Source organism: Malaclemys terrapin, chromosome 1, assembly GCF_027887155.1.
Source record: "Malaclemys terrapin pileata isolate rMalTer1 chromosome 1, rMalTer1.hap1, whole genome shotgun sequence".
In the NCBI taxonomy this organism is placed as follows: domain Eukaryota; kingdom Metazoa; phylum Chordata; order Testudines; family Emydidae; genus Malaclemys; species Malaclemys terrapin.
This window is the reverse complement of record NC_071505.1, coordinates 28,808,972-28,821,010: the sequence shown is the minus strand read 5'-3', so window position 1 is coordinate 28,821,010 and position 12,039 is coordinate 28,808,972. Positions and strand designations below refer to the sequence as shown.

General features: G+C 45.8%; 1 protein-coding gene across 1 annotated transcript in view; it reads right to left on the bottom strand.

The window, feature by feature from the left end:
- Window positions 1–12,039, bottom strand: part of ERGIC2 (ERGIC and golgi 2) — a 44,702-nt gene that overhangs the window by 31,801 nt on the left and 862 nt on the right. The gene's annotated exons all lie outside the window — the stretch shown is intronic.

Sequence of the window (12,039 nt, the reverse complement as noted above, 5' to 3'; positions counted from 1 at the left end):
TAATTCCTTGCTAACTGGTCATTATTACAACTATAGAAGAATAAAAAGTAGGGCTGTCAAGCGATTAAAAAAATTAATCGCACAATTAATCGCGCTATTAATAGAATACCATTATTTAAATATTTTTGATGTTTTCTACATTTTCAAATATATTGATTTCAATTACAACACAGAATGCAAAGTGTACAATGCTCACTTTATGTTTTTGAAGACATATTTTCACAGTAAAAACCAAAAGAAATAGTATTTGTCAATTCATCTAATACAAGTACTGTAGTGCAATCTCTTTATCATGAAAGTTGAACTTACAAATGTAGAATTATATAAAAAAACTGCATTCAAAAATAAAGTAAAACTTTAGAGCCTACAACTCCACTCAGTCCTACTTCAGCCTATCGCTCAGACAAACAAGTTTCATTACAATTTGCAGGAGATAATGCTGCCCACTTCTTGTTTACAATGTCACCTGAAAGTGAGAAAAGGCATTCGCATGGCATTGTTGTAGTTGGAGTCACAAGATATTTACGTGCCAGATGTGCTAAAGAGTCATATGTCCCTTCATGCTTCAACCACTACTCCAGAGGACATGCATCCGTGTTGCTGAAGGGTTTTGCTTGAAAACAATCCAAAGCAGAGCAGACAAACGTATGTTCATTTTCATTATCTGAGTCAGATGCCACCAGCAGAAGGCTGATTTTCATTTTTTTGATGGTTCAGGTTCTGTACAGAGCATAGAAAATATCAGGGTTGGAAGGGAGCTCAGGAGGCCATCTAGTCCAACCCCCTGCTCAAAGCAGGACCAATCCCTGTAGCTTCTGCATCGGAGAGTTGCTCTTTTAAGACTTCTAGAAAGCATGCTCCACACCCCATTCCAATCAGATTTTGGAAGGCACTTCAGATTCTTAAACCTTGGGTTGAGTGCTGTAGCTATTTTTAGAAATCTCACATTGGTACCTTCTTTGCATTTTGTCAAATCTGCTATGAAAGCATTCTTAAAACGAACATGTGCTGAGTCATCATCTGAGACTTCTAGAACATGAAATATATGGCAGAATGCAGGTAAAACAGAACAGGAGACATACAATTCTCCCCAAAGGCGTTCAGTCACAAATGTAATTAACACACTTTTCTTTAAACGAGCATCATCAGCATGGAAGCATGTCCTCTGAAACGGTGGCCGAAGCATGAAGGGGCATCCAAATGTTTAGCATATCTGGCACGTAAATACCTTGCGAACGCCTGTTCTCACTTTCAGGTGACATTGTAAACAAGAAGCGGGCAGCATTATCTCCTGTAAATGTAAATAAACTTGTTTGTCTTAACGATTGGCTGAACAAGAAGTAGGACTGAGTGGACTTGTAGGCTCTAAAGTTTTACATTGCTTTGTTTTTGAGTGCAGTTATGTAACAAACAAACAAAAATCTACATTTGTAAGTTACACTTCCACAATAAAGAGCTTGCACTACAGTACTTGTGTGAGGTGAATTGAAAAATACTATTTCTTTTGTCTCTCATTTTTACAGTGCAAATATTAGAAATAAAAAATAATAATGTTAAGTGAACACTGTGTTGTAATAGAAATCAATATATTTGAAAATGTAGAAAAACATCCAAAAATATTTAATACATTTCAATTGGTATTCTATTGTTTAACAGTGCAATTAATTGCAATTAATTGAGTTAATCACGTGAGTTAACTGCGATTAATCGACAGTTCTAATAAAAACTATTAACGATATATATGAAAAGATGCATTGTTCTTTTTCCTGAACTGTACTATTTGGAGAGTATTTTATAGGTTCCAATAAAAATTACCGGGCAAATCCTTCCCCAGGGATACAAGCACTGAGAACACTGAACACAGTGGAATTACTGTGATTTCTCTGTGCTAGCACTACAAATATTTCTACAGTTTTACAGTGCCTCAACACAAACAAACATTGCTGCACAGAGAGACCCACACAAGGAAGAGATACTTCCAAGAGGGAAAGAGGAGTGGCAGGAGGAAATTGACAGAAGAATTTAAGCTAATGGTTCTCAACCTATTTACCGTTCTGGACCGCATATGCTACTCTCTGTGTTATGTGGGCCACATCCATACAATATATATAGTATCAGAGGGGTAGCCGTGTTCGTCTGGATCTGTAAAAAGCAACAGAGAGTCCTGTGGCACCTTTAAGATGAATCCGATGAAGTGGGCATTCACCCACGAAAGCTTATGCTCCAATACATCTGTTAGTCTTAAAGGTGCCACAGGACTCTCTCTTGCTTTTTACAATATATATACACTGTATGGCCATGAGAATGTCACAAGGGTCGCAGCTGTGTGCTGATTGGGCTGCAAGTGGCCTGCAGGCTGTGGATTGAGAACCACTGATTTAAGCAGTCTTTATACATCATAAAAGAGCATAAAGGACATTAACCCTTTTTTAGAGGATTTGGAGTTTATCTTTAAGGCCTCAGTTCTGCAAAGGTCTATGCACATGCATAACTGCAATTCATATGGGACTACTCCTGTGCGTGTGCAAGTCTTCGCAAGACCAGGGCCTAGGGCTGCTGGTACAATAATATCAAAAAGGGTGGGATGCATTAATCAAAAGGAAAATGTGGGCTGAATATCAGGAGAAATTTGCCAAGGATAAGAACTGATACAATGAGCAATAGCCTTCAAAGAAAAAGGATGGAAGTCAAATGCATTTAAAACTAGACTGAACAAAGCACTGGTAAATTTTTCCAGTTGATCATTTTAATCTCGGGATTGTTCCCTTCTCACTTTCAGGGCTTCAGTCTCTCCCCTGCCTTGTATTTTGTGTAGTCATTTGCATCTGCAATGCTATCAAATCAGAATGGTAGGGCTGGATTTTCCTTCTCATTTACACCAGTATTACTCAACTGATTACTCTACAGTGTTAGTAGAGAATTGAGCCCATAATGTAAATGGCTATACAAGGCCCCTGGAGAATCAGGCCCTTAAACACTGCAGAAGTCACCCATACTGATTTCAGTTTTGAAAGGAAAAAGTAAATTGGTCAATAGATTTCAAAGGGTGTAGACACATTGGGAGAAGTGTACAGTACCTGGCACAAAGTGCCTACCTGTGGAACACAGACACTGACAGCCAGCTCCTAAGCAACCAGAGGAGATACTGAACAGGAGCAGCAAACAGGGGAGTTTTGACACGGAGTTTAGAGAGGGAGCATGAAAGCTAGATAGAATGTTTATTAGACTATAAACTTAGAGTAATAAATGACCCCTCAAAAAAAAAAAAAAAACCCTACAAGAGTAAAAATAATGCAGGCAGAAGAAGAGTGGACTGAATGCAGCATGTATGATCACCTGAGTTGTGGGCAGGTGACATGTGCGTGCATTTGGTGCAAGCAGCTCTGTTGCCCTCTGAGATAAGTATGGGTTTGAGACAAGTGTGGCTGAACTGGGGGAATAAGGGAGACATAGAGGTACACAGACAAGACCTTCTGGGCCACATTAGAGCAGTCTCACTCCCAGTCTGACAGCCACCGTGCTATTGAAGAGGATGGAAGTCTTGGGGAAGGAGAACATCAAGCTAGGAAATGATCCCACAGTTGGGACCATCCCTTCAGATAATGTTATGGTATCTTCTCACACTGAGGATACCTCTCCAGGGGAGGGGATCCCTGTTATTAGGAAAAGACAGGCAATAGTAATCAGGGATTTGACCATTAAAATATAGATAGTTGGGTTTGCGATGACTGGGAGAATTACATGGTGGATTGCCTGCTGGGTGCAAAGGTTGCAGACCTCTCAAGACATCTGGACAGATGTATGTGCAATGCTGGGGAGGAGCTGATGGTCGTGGTACATTTAAGTACCAATGACATAGGGAAAGGTAGGAAAGAGGCCCTAGAGGCCAAATTTAGGTGACTAGGTAGGAGATTAAAGTCCAGTGGCATTCTTGAAATGGTTCCAATGCCATGCACAGCGCCAGTTAGAAAGGCAGAACTGAAGGATCTCATCGTGTGGATGGAAGGACTTAGGTTTATTAGGAATTGGAGAACCTTTGGGGAACAGAGGAGCCTAGACAGGAAGGATGTACTAGCCAGATTACTAGCATGTAAAAATAAAAAGGTCATAGTGGCATTTTAAAACTAAGGGTTGGGGGGAAAGCCGACAGATGTAGAGAAGCACACAGTTCGGGCAAACATATTCCTTAAGGGAGGATTTACTAAAGGGTATACTCTATATCTTAGTAAAGAGGAGAGGATGGAAGTTGATAGAGTACAGATAGGAGCTGAAGAGACAACCAAATGAAAAAAGAGTCCCATTCAATTACATAACATGAAGGCAGACAACTAAATAGTGACACATTTTATAAGTGCTTGTATACAAATGCATGAAATCTAAGATGGGTGAACTTGAGTGCCTGGTATTAAATGAGTATACTGATATAATGGGCATCACAGAAACTTGGTGGAACAAGGACAATCGATGGAACACAGTAATACCAGGGTACAAAATATATAGGAATGACAGAGTAGGTCATGATGGTGGGGGAGTAGCATTATATGGAAAAAAAGAAAGCATACAGTCAAAAATAGTAAGAGTCTTAAATGAATCAAACAGTATCATAGCATTGCTATGGATGGAAACTCCATGCTTGAATAATAAGAGTATAGCAATAGGAATATACTACCGACCACCTGATCAGGATGGTGACTGAAATGCTCAGGGAGATTAGAGAGGCTACAAAAACAAAAATCTAATAATAATGGAGGCTTGCAACTATCCCAATATTGACTAGGAACATGCCATGTCAGGGCAGGATGAAGAGATAAAATTTGTAGATATTTAACTTAAAATAGGAACTACACAAAAATGAGGCGGCTAGTTAAATGGAAATTAAAGGAATAGTCACAGGAGTGAAATGCCTAAAAGCTGCATGGACACCATTTAAAAACACCATAATAGAGGCTCAAACTATACGTATAGTCCAAATAAAAATAAAATAAAATAAAAAAAACAGTAAGAGGACCAAAACAATGCTACCATGGGTAAATAGAGTAAAAGAGGCAGTTAGAGACAAAAAGACATCCTTTAAAAACTGGACGTCAAATCCTATTGAGGAAAATAGAAAGGAGCATAAACTCTGGCAAGTTAAGTATAATTAGGCAGTCCAAAAAGAGAATGTAAAGAGCAACTAGCAAAAGAGAAAAATTAACAGCAAAAAAAAATTTTTTTTTAAATACATCAGAAGCGTACCAAACAATCAGTGGGGCCACCACACAATCAAGGTGCTAAAGGAAACACTCAGGGAAGACAAGGCCATTGCAGAAAAGCTAAATGAATTCTTTTCACCCATCATCACTACAGAGGATGTGAGGGAGATTCCCACACCTGACCCATTCTTTTAAGATGGCAGATCTGAGGAACCATCCCAGATTGAGATGTCAGTAAAGGTGGTTTGGGAATAAATTGATATATTAACAGTAATAAGTCCCCAGGACCAGATGGTATTCACCTAAGAGTTCTGAAGAAACTCAAATATGAAATTGCAAAATTAACTGTGGTATGTAATCTATCACTTAAATCAGCCTCTGTACCAGATGACTTAGGACAGCTGTTGTAATGCCCACAATTTTAAAAAAAAGGATCCAGAAGTGATCCTGGCAATTACAGGCCAGTATGCCTATCTTCCGCACCAGGCAAACTGGTTGAAACTATAGTAAAGAACAGAATTATCAGATGCATGGATGAACACGATTTGTTGGGGAAGAGTCAACACAGCTTTTGAAAAAGGGAAATCATGCCTCACCAATCTATTAGAATTATCTGAGGGGGTCAAGAAACGCATGAATAAGAGTGATACAGAACAAGGTCCCTAACCAAAGGCTCTTAAGCAAAGTAGGAAGTCATGGGATAAAAAGGAAGGTCCTCTCATGGATCAGTAACTGGTTAAAAGATAGGAAACAAAGGGTAGGAATAAATTATCAGTTTTCACAGTGGTGAGAGGTAAATACGATGATCCACCAAGAATCTGTACTGGGATCAGTACTGTTCAACATATTCATAAGTGATCTGGAAAAAGGGGTAAACAGTGAGGTGGCAAAGTTTGAACACGATACAGAATTACTCAAGATATTTAAGTCCAAATTAGACTGTGAAGAGTTACAAAGGGGTCTCACAAAACTGAGTGACTATACAACAAAATGGCAGATGAAATTCAATGTTGATAAATGCAAAGTAATTCACATTGGAAAACATAATCCCAACTATACATACAAATTGATGGAGTCTAAATTAGCTGTTACCACTCAAGAAAGAGATCTTGAAGTCATTGTGAATAGTTCTCTGAAAACATCTGCTCAACGTGCAGCAGCAGTCAAAAACGCTAACATTCTGTTAGCAACCATTAGGTAAGGGATAGATAAACAGAAAATATCATAATGCCTCTATATAAATCCATGGTACACTCACACCTTGAATACTGCATGCAATTCTGGTCTCCCTATCTCAAAAAAGGAAAAATTATAGGCAGTCAGTTTAAAACAAACATAAGGAAGTACTTCTTCACACAATGCACAGTCAGCCTATGGAACTCATTGCCAGGGGATGCTGTGGAGGCCAAAAGTATAACTGGGTTCAAACAAAAATGAGATAACTTCATGGAGGATAGGTCTATTAATGGCTATTAGCCAAGATGATCAGGGAAGCAACCCCATGCTCTGAATGTCCCTAAACTTCTGACGGCCAGAAGCTGGGACTGACAACAGGAAATGGCTCACTCGATAAGTTACCCTGTTCTGTTCATTGCCTCTGAAGCATCTGGCACTGGCCACTCTCAGAAGACAGATACTGGGCTAGATGGACCGTTAGTGTCGCCCAGTATGGCCGTTCTTATGACGTTATCCAAGGGGAACTGAGCATCTCACAATCTTCAGGCATAGAGTTGCTTGATGACTAATGGACACATTCTCTGCCAGGGATATATTTTGATCAGTACTAACCTTTCAGTCAGTATCAATACTGCCTCAGAGAAAAATTCTAGAACTGCATCAGTTCCCTTTCAAAAGGATTGAAACTTGAGATCATTCTACCAAATATCCAACACTTACAGAGCAGAAAAAAGACAGACTGAAAAATTCTATGTATCCCTGAACCCAAAGCCTAAGGAAACCTGATAAACATGTGGGAAAAGACAAGCCACGATTTAGAACATGAATACAGAGTTACTCTAATTTCCAATATTTTAGAGGGCAGAGCAAGTTCATCAGACAAGGGAATCTCAAAGTGAGTAAAGTTTGAAAAGACAACTGCATTCCTCTTGGTATTAAATAAGGTATTTACATTTAAGAAAGAGAGAGAACTAAAAATTAGAAGGAACGGAAAACAAATGCGTGGAAAAGGAAAGTAGCTCCAGTCTTTCAGGCTCTGGAAAAAGCTGACTTGTAAAGGGAGACACGCAGAGGAACACAATTAAGTTCTCATTGAATTCTGGTTGTCTATCTTGGGCATTTTGATGTCCCTGGTGCTATTTGGACAATGATTAACTGGATTGACACACAAAACGGAAATCACAAAAAAAAAGAGCAACATCTGCTACAGTAGGCACAAGACTGGGGCAAATATGACTTCACGTGACTTGAATTCTCCTTATCCTGGAGCCAGCTGGCTCCCAGTGCAAGTTACAGCATTCTTACAGCTCTTATGTCCAGCAGCCAATGCCATAAAGTGCCATTCTGCATCCATAGATTATCTTGACCCAACCCCCTTTGCCCCCTGAAATGTTCCTTACAATGGGGACTAGAAGAAGCAATAGGCAGAGAGAAACAGTGGTTGGCTTTACATCACCAGGGACCTGGTTCTGCCAGATTACTTGATGCATCACCAGCAAGGCCACAGGTTTTTTTAAGACACAGCCATCTCCATAAAATTTTAATGGAAACAAAATATTGCAGTAAGATTATTTTCCTGAATCCAAGATAAAAACACTTTAACTGTAATAACATATTTAATTGCATCATGCTAACTCAGCATACACACTAATCATAATGCATTTGAGTACTGAGGTACTTATGCAGGCTATTGTTCATCAGTAAGACTCAAACAGTCTTAAACCTGTGCTCTTTCAAACACACCTCTAAGCGACTGCAGCCTATCAGCAACTGCCAAATTACCTTCATCAGCCTGTTAGATAAAGGGAGTGGAGACGAAGGATGACGTCTACCTGGCAAAGACTGAAACATGTCAGAGGTTTATTATGCTCGAAGCAAAAGAACTGACCCTTCCCTACTGTCTTCTTTCTACACAAATTTAGTTAACTACAGTATTTAACAAAACCCACACCACAATTTGAAAATAGGATTCACCCCCCATCTAAACAAAAAAGTCACAGTCTTGCTTTAAAAAATAAATAAATAAAATAGGTGATTTGTGCAGCCCCTGGTACGGGGGGTGGGGGGGGGGCGTGGCGCGGAAGGGAAGTCACCTAAGGTCTCAAATCTGCAGATTTTAAGCAAGTCACAAAAGAAACAGGACACAGGACAGATAAAACAATTTCCGAGAACTAGGATGTTATTATGCAGTTTAGCCCAGTAACAGATATATACGTTCACACGTATGTGTGTGCGCACAGCCTGGAATACTGTAACTATGCTGAAGATGTCAAAGGGAATGATAGAGGCACATGGGAGATGAACAAACAATCAAATTACGAAGCAAGTTTGAGAATTCTCTTCATCACACTTTTCTTCAAAATGAAAATAATATTATTATGCACTTGACTTTAGGGTCAAATCTGAAAACTGTAGGTGGAATGCGTAACAGCAACTTCAAACTCCGACAAGAAGGTCAGTGATTCGACACCAGGCAAACACTGTACCAGTGAATTTAACCCCAAAAACTATTGCAACAGCAGCAGACAGCGACGTGGGGCTCAATTCATTAATGTTAGCGAGGAACTTTGAGATTGTCAGTGAGAAGGGGCAAGCAAGATGTGTTTAGGACTATTATTATTCTTGGTAAAAGGGGAACTACAAGAGCCACAAACATTCACTAAGCCAGGGGATAGGGGGGCGGGGAGACAAGAAAGATGGGAGATGGTAAAACAGGGATGAAGGGAATGCGCAGAGGAACGAGGAGGAAGATGAAAGATGGGAGCAATAAGAAGATGTGGGAGGAAAAAGAATGAGGTGAAGGGGTGTGCAGGAGATATAATCTGATGCTCGGGGCGGAGAGTGGTAGGGAAGGGGAGGCTAGGGTCAAGGAGGACATATGGGGGAAGGGAGCTAGCCAGGGCTAAGAAGGGGATCTTTGGAGAAAGAGAAAAAGATAGGGGCAAGGGATTAAGAAAAGAAGAGGAAGGTTACAGGTGGAAGGAGTGGGAGGGGCTGAGAAAGGGATATGGGAGACAGCAGGATATATAGGGTGAGGAGAAAGGAATGTGGGGGGAAGACAGAAGCAGGGAAATGGGAGTGTCAGGTATATAGTGGGCTCAGGGTGGGAAGAAGAGACATGGTGTGTTGGGGATACAGAAGTTTCAGGGTGAGAGGCAGCAACACAGGGCTCAGGATGAGGGGTCCATAGGGCAGGAGGATGCAAGGGCAGAGGGCTCAGGGTGAGGAGGGACTTGGATTTGGGGTAGGGAAGGGGATTTGGGGGATAGGTGGGGAGGGGGCTCAGGATGAGGAGGGGTACAGGGGTTTGGGGAGGGGGCTCAGGGTGAGGAGGGGTACGAGGGGTGGGGGATAGGTGGGGAGGTTGCTCAGGGTGAGGAGGGGAACGGGGGTTTGGGGATTGGTGGGGAGGGGGCTCAGGGTGGGGAGGGGAACGGGGGTTTGGGGATAGGTGGGGAGGGGGCTCAGGGTGAGGAGGGAGAGGAGGGGTGGGGAGGGGGCTCAGGGTGAGGAGGGGAACGGGGGTTTGGGGAGGGGGCTCAGGGTGAGGAGGGGAACGGGGGTTTGGGGAGGGGGCTCAGGGTGAGGAGGGGTACGGGGGTTTGGGGATAGGTGGGGAGGTTGCTCAGGGTGAGCAGGGGAACGGGGGTTTGGGGATAGGTGGGGAGGGGGCTCAGGGTGAGCAGGGGAACGGGGGTTGGGGGATAGGTGGGGAGGGGGCTCAGGGTGGGGAGGGGAACGGGGGTTGGGGGATAGGTGGGGAGGGGGCTCAGGGTGAGGAGGGGAACGGGGGTTGGGGGATAGGTGGGGAGGGGGCTCAGGGTGAGGAGGGGAACGGGGGTTGGGGGATAGGTGGGGAGGGGGCTCAGGGTGAGCAGGGGTACGGGGGTTTGGGGGATAGGTGGGGAGGGGGCTCAGGGTGAGGAGGGGTACGGGGGTTTGGGGATAGGTGGGGAGGTTACTCAGGGTGAGGAGTGGTACGGGGGTTTGGGGGATAGGTGGGGAGGTTGCTCAGGGTGAGGAGTGGTACGGGGGTTTGGGGGATAGGTGGGGAGGGGGCTCAGGGTGAGGAGGGGAACGGGGGTTTGGGGGATAGGTGGGGAGGGGGCTCAGGGTGAGGAGGGGAACGGGGGTTTGGGAGATAGGTGGGGAGGGGGCTCAGGGTGAGGAGGGGAACGGGGGTTTGGGGGATAGGTGGGGAGGGGGCTCAGGGTGAGGAAGGGAACGGGGGTTTGGGGATTGGTGGAGAGGTTGCTCAGGGTGAGGAGGGGTACGGGGGTTTGGGGATAGGTGGGGAGGGGGCTCAGGGTGAGGAGGGGTACGGGGGTTTGGGGATAGGTGGGGAGGGGGCTCAGGGTGAGCAGGGGAACGGGGGTTGGGGGATAGGTGGGGAGGGGGCTCAGGGTGAGGAGGGGAACGGGGGTTGGGGATAGGTGGGGAGGGGGCTCAGGGTGAGGAGGGGAACGGGGGTTTGGGGATAGGTGGGGAGGGGGCTCAGGGTGAGGAGGGGAACGGGGGTTTGGGGAGGGGGCTCAGGGTGAGGAGGGGAACGGGGGTTTGGGGATTGGTGGAGAGGTTGCTCAGGGTGAGGAGGGGTACGGGGGTTTGGGGATAGGTGGGGAGGGGGCTCAGGGTGAGCAGGGGAACGGGGGTTTGGGGATAGGTGGGGAGGGGGCTCAGGGTGAGGAGGGGTACGGGGGTTTGGGGGATAGGTGGGGAGGTTGCTCAGGGTGAGGAGGGGTACGAGGGGTGGGGGATAGGTGGGGAGGTTGCTCAGGGTGAGGAGGGGAACGGGGGTTTGGGGATTGGTGGGGAGGGGGCTCAGGGTGGGGAGGGGAACGGGGGTTTGGGGATAGGTGGGGAGGGGGCTCAGGGTGAGGAGGGAGAGGAGGGGTGGGGAGGGGGCTCAGGGTGAGGAGGGGAACGGGGGTTTGGGGAGGGGGCTCAGGGTGAGGAGGGGTACGGGGGTTTGGGGATAGGTGGGGAGGTTACTCAGGGTGAGGAGGGGTACGGGGGTTTGGGGGATAGGTGGGGAGGTTGCTCAGGGTGAGGAGGGGTACGGGGTTTGGGGGATAGGTGGGGAGGGGGCTCAGGGTGAGGAGGGGAACGGGGGTTTGGGGGATAGGTGGGGAGGGGGCTCAGGGTGAGGAGGGGAACGGGGGTTTGGGGGATAGGTGGGGAGGGGGCTCAGGGTGAGGAGGGGAACGGGGGTTTGGGGATTGGTGGAGAGGTTGCTCAGGGTGAGGAGGGGAACGGGGTTTGGGGGATAGGTGGGGAGGGGGCTCAGGGTGAGGAGGGGAACGGGGGTTGGGGGATAGGTGGGGAGGGGGCTCAGGGTGAGGAGGGGAACGGGGGTTTGGGGATTGGTGGAGAGGTTGCTCAGGGTGAGGAGGGGAACGGGGGTTTGGGGATTGGTGGAGAGGTTGCTCAGGGCGAGGAGGGGAACGGGGGTTTGGGGATTGGTGGAGAGGTTGCTCAGGGTGAGGAGGGGAACGGGGTTTGGGGATAGGTGGAGAGGTTGCTCAGGGTGAGGAGGGGAACGGGGTTTGGGGGATAGGTGGGGAGGGGGCTCAGGGTGAGGAGGGGAACGGGGGTTGGGGGATAGGTGGGGAGGGGGCTCAGGGTGAGGAGGGGAACGGGGGTTTGGGGATTGGTGGAGAGGTTGCTCAGG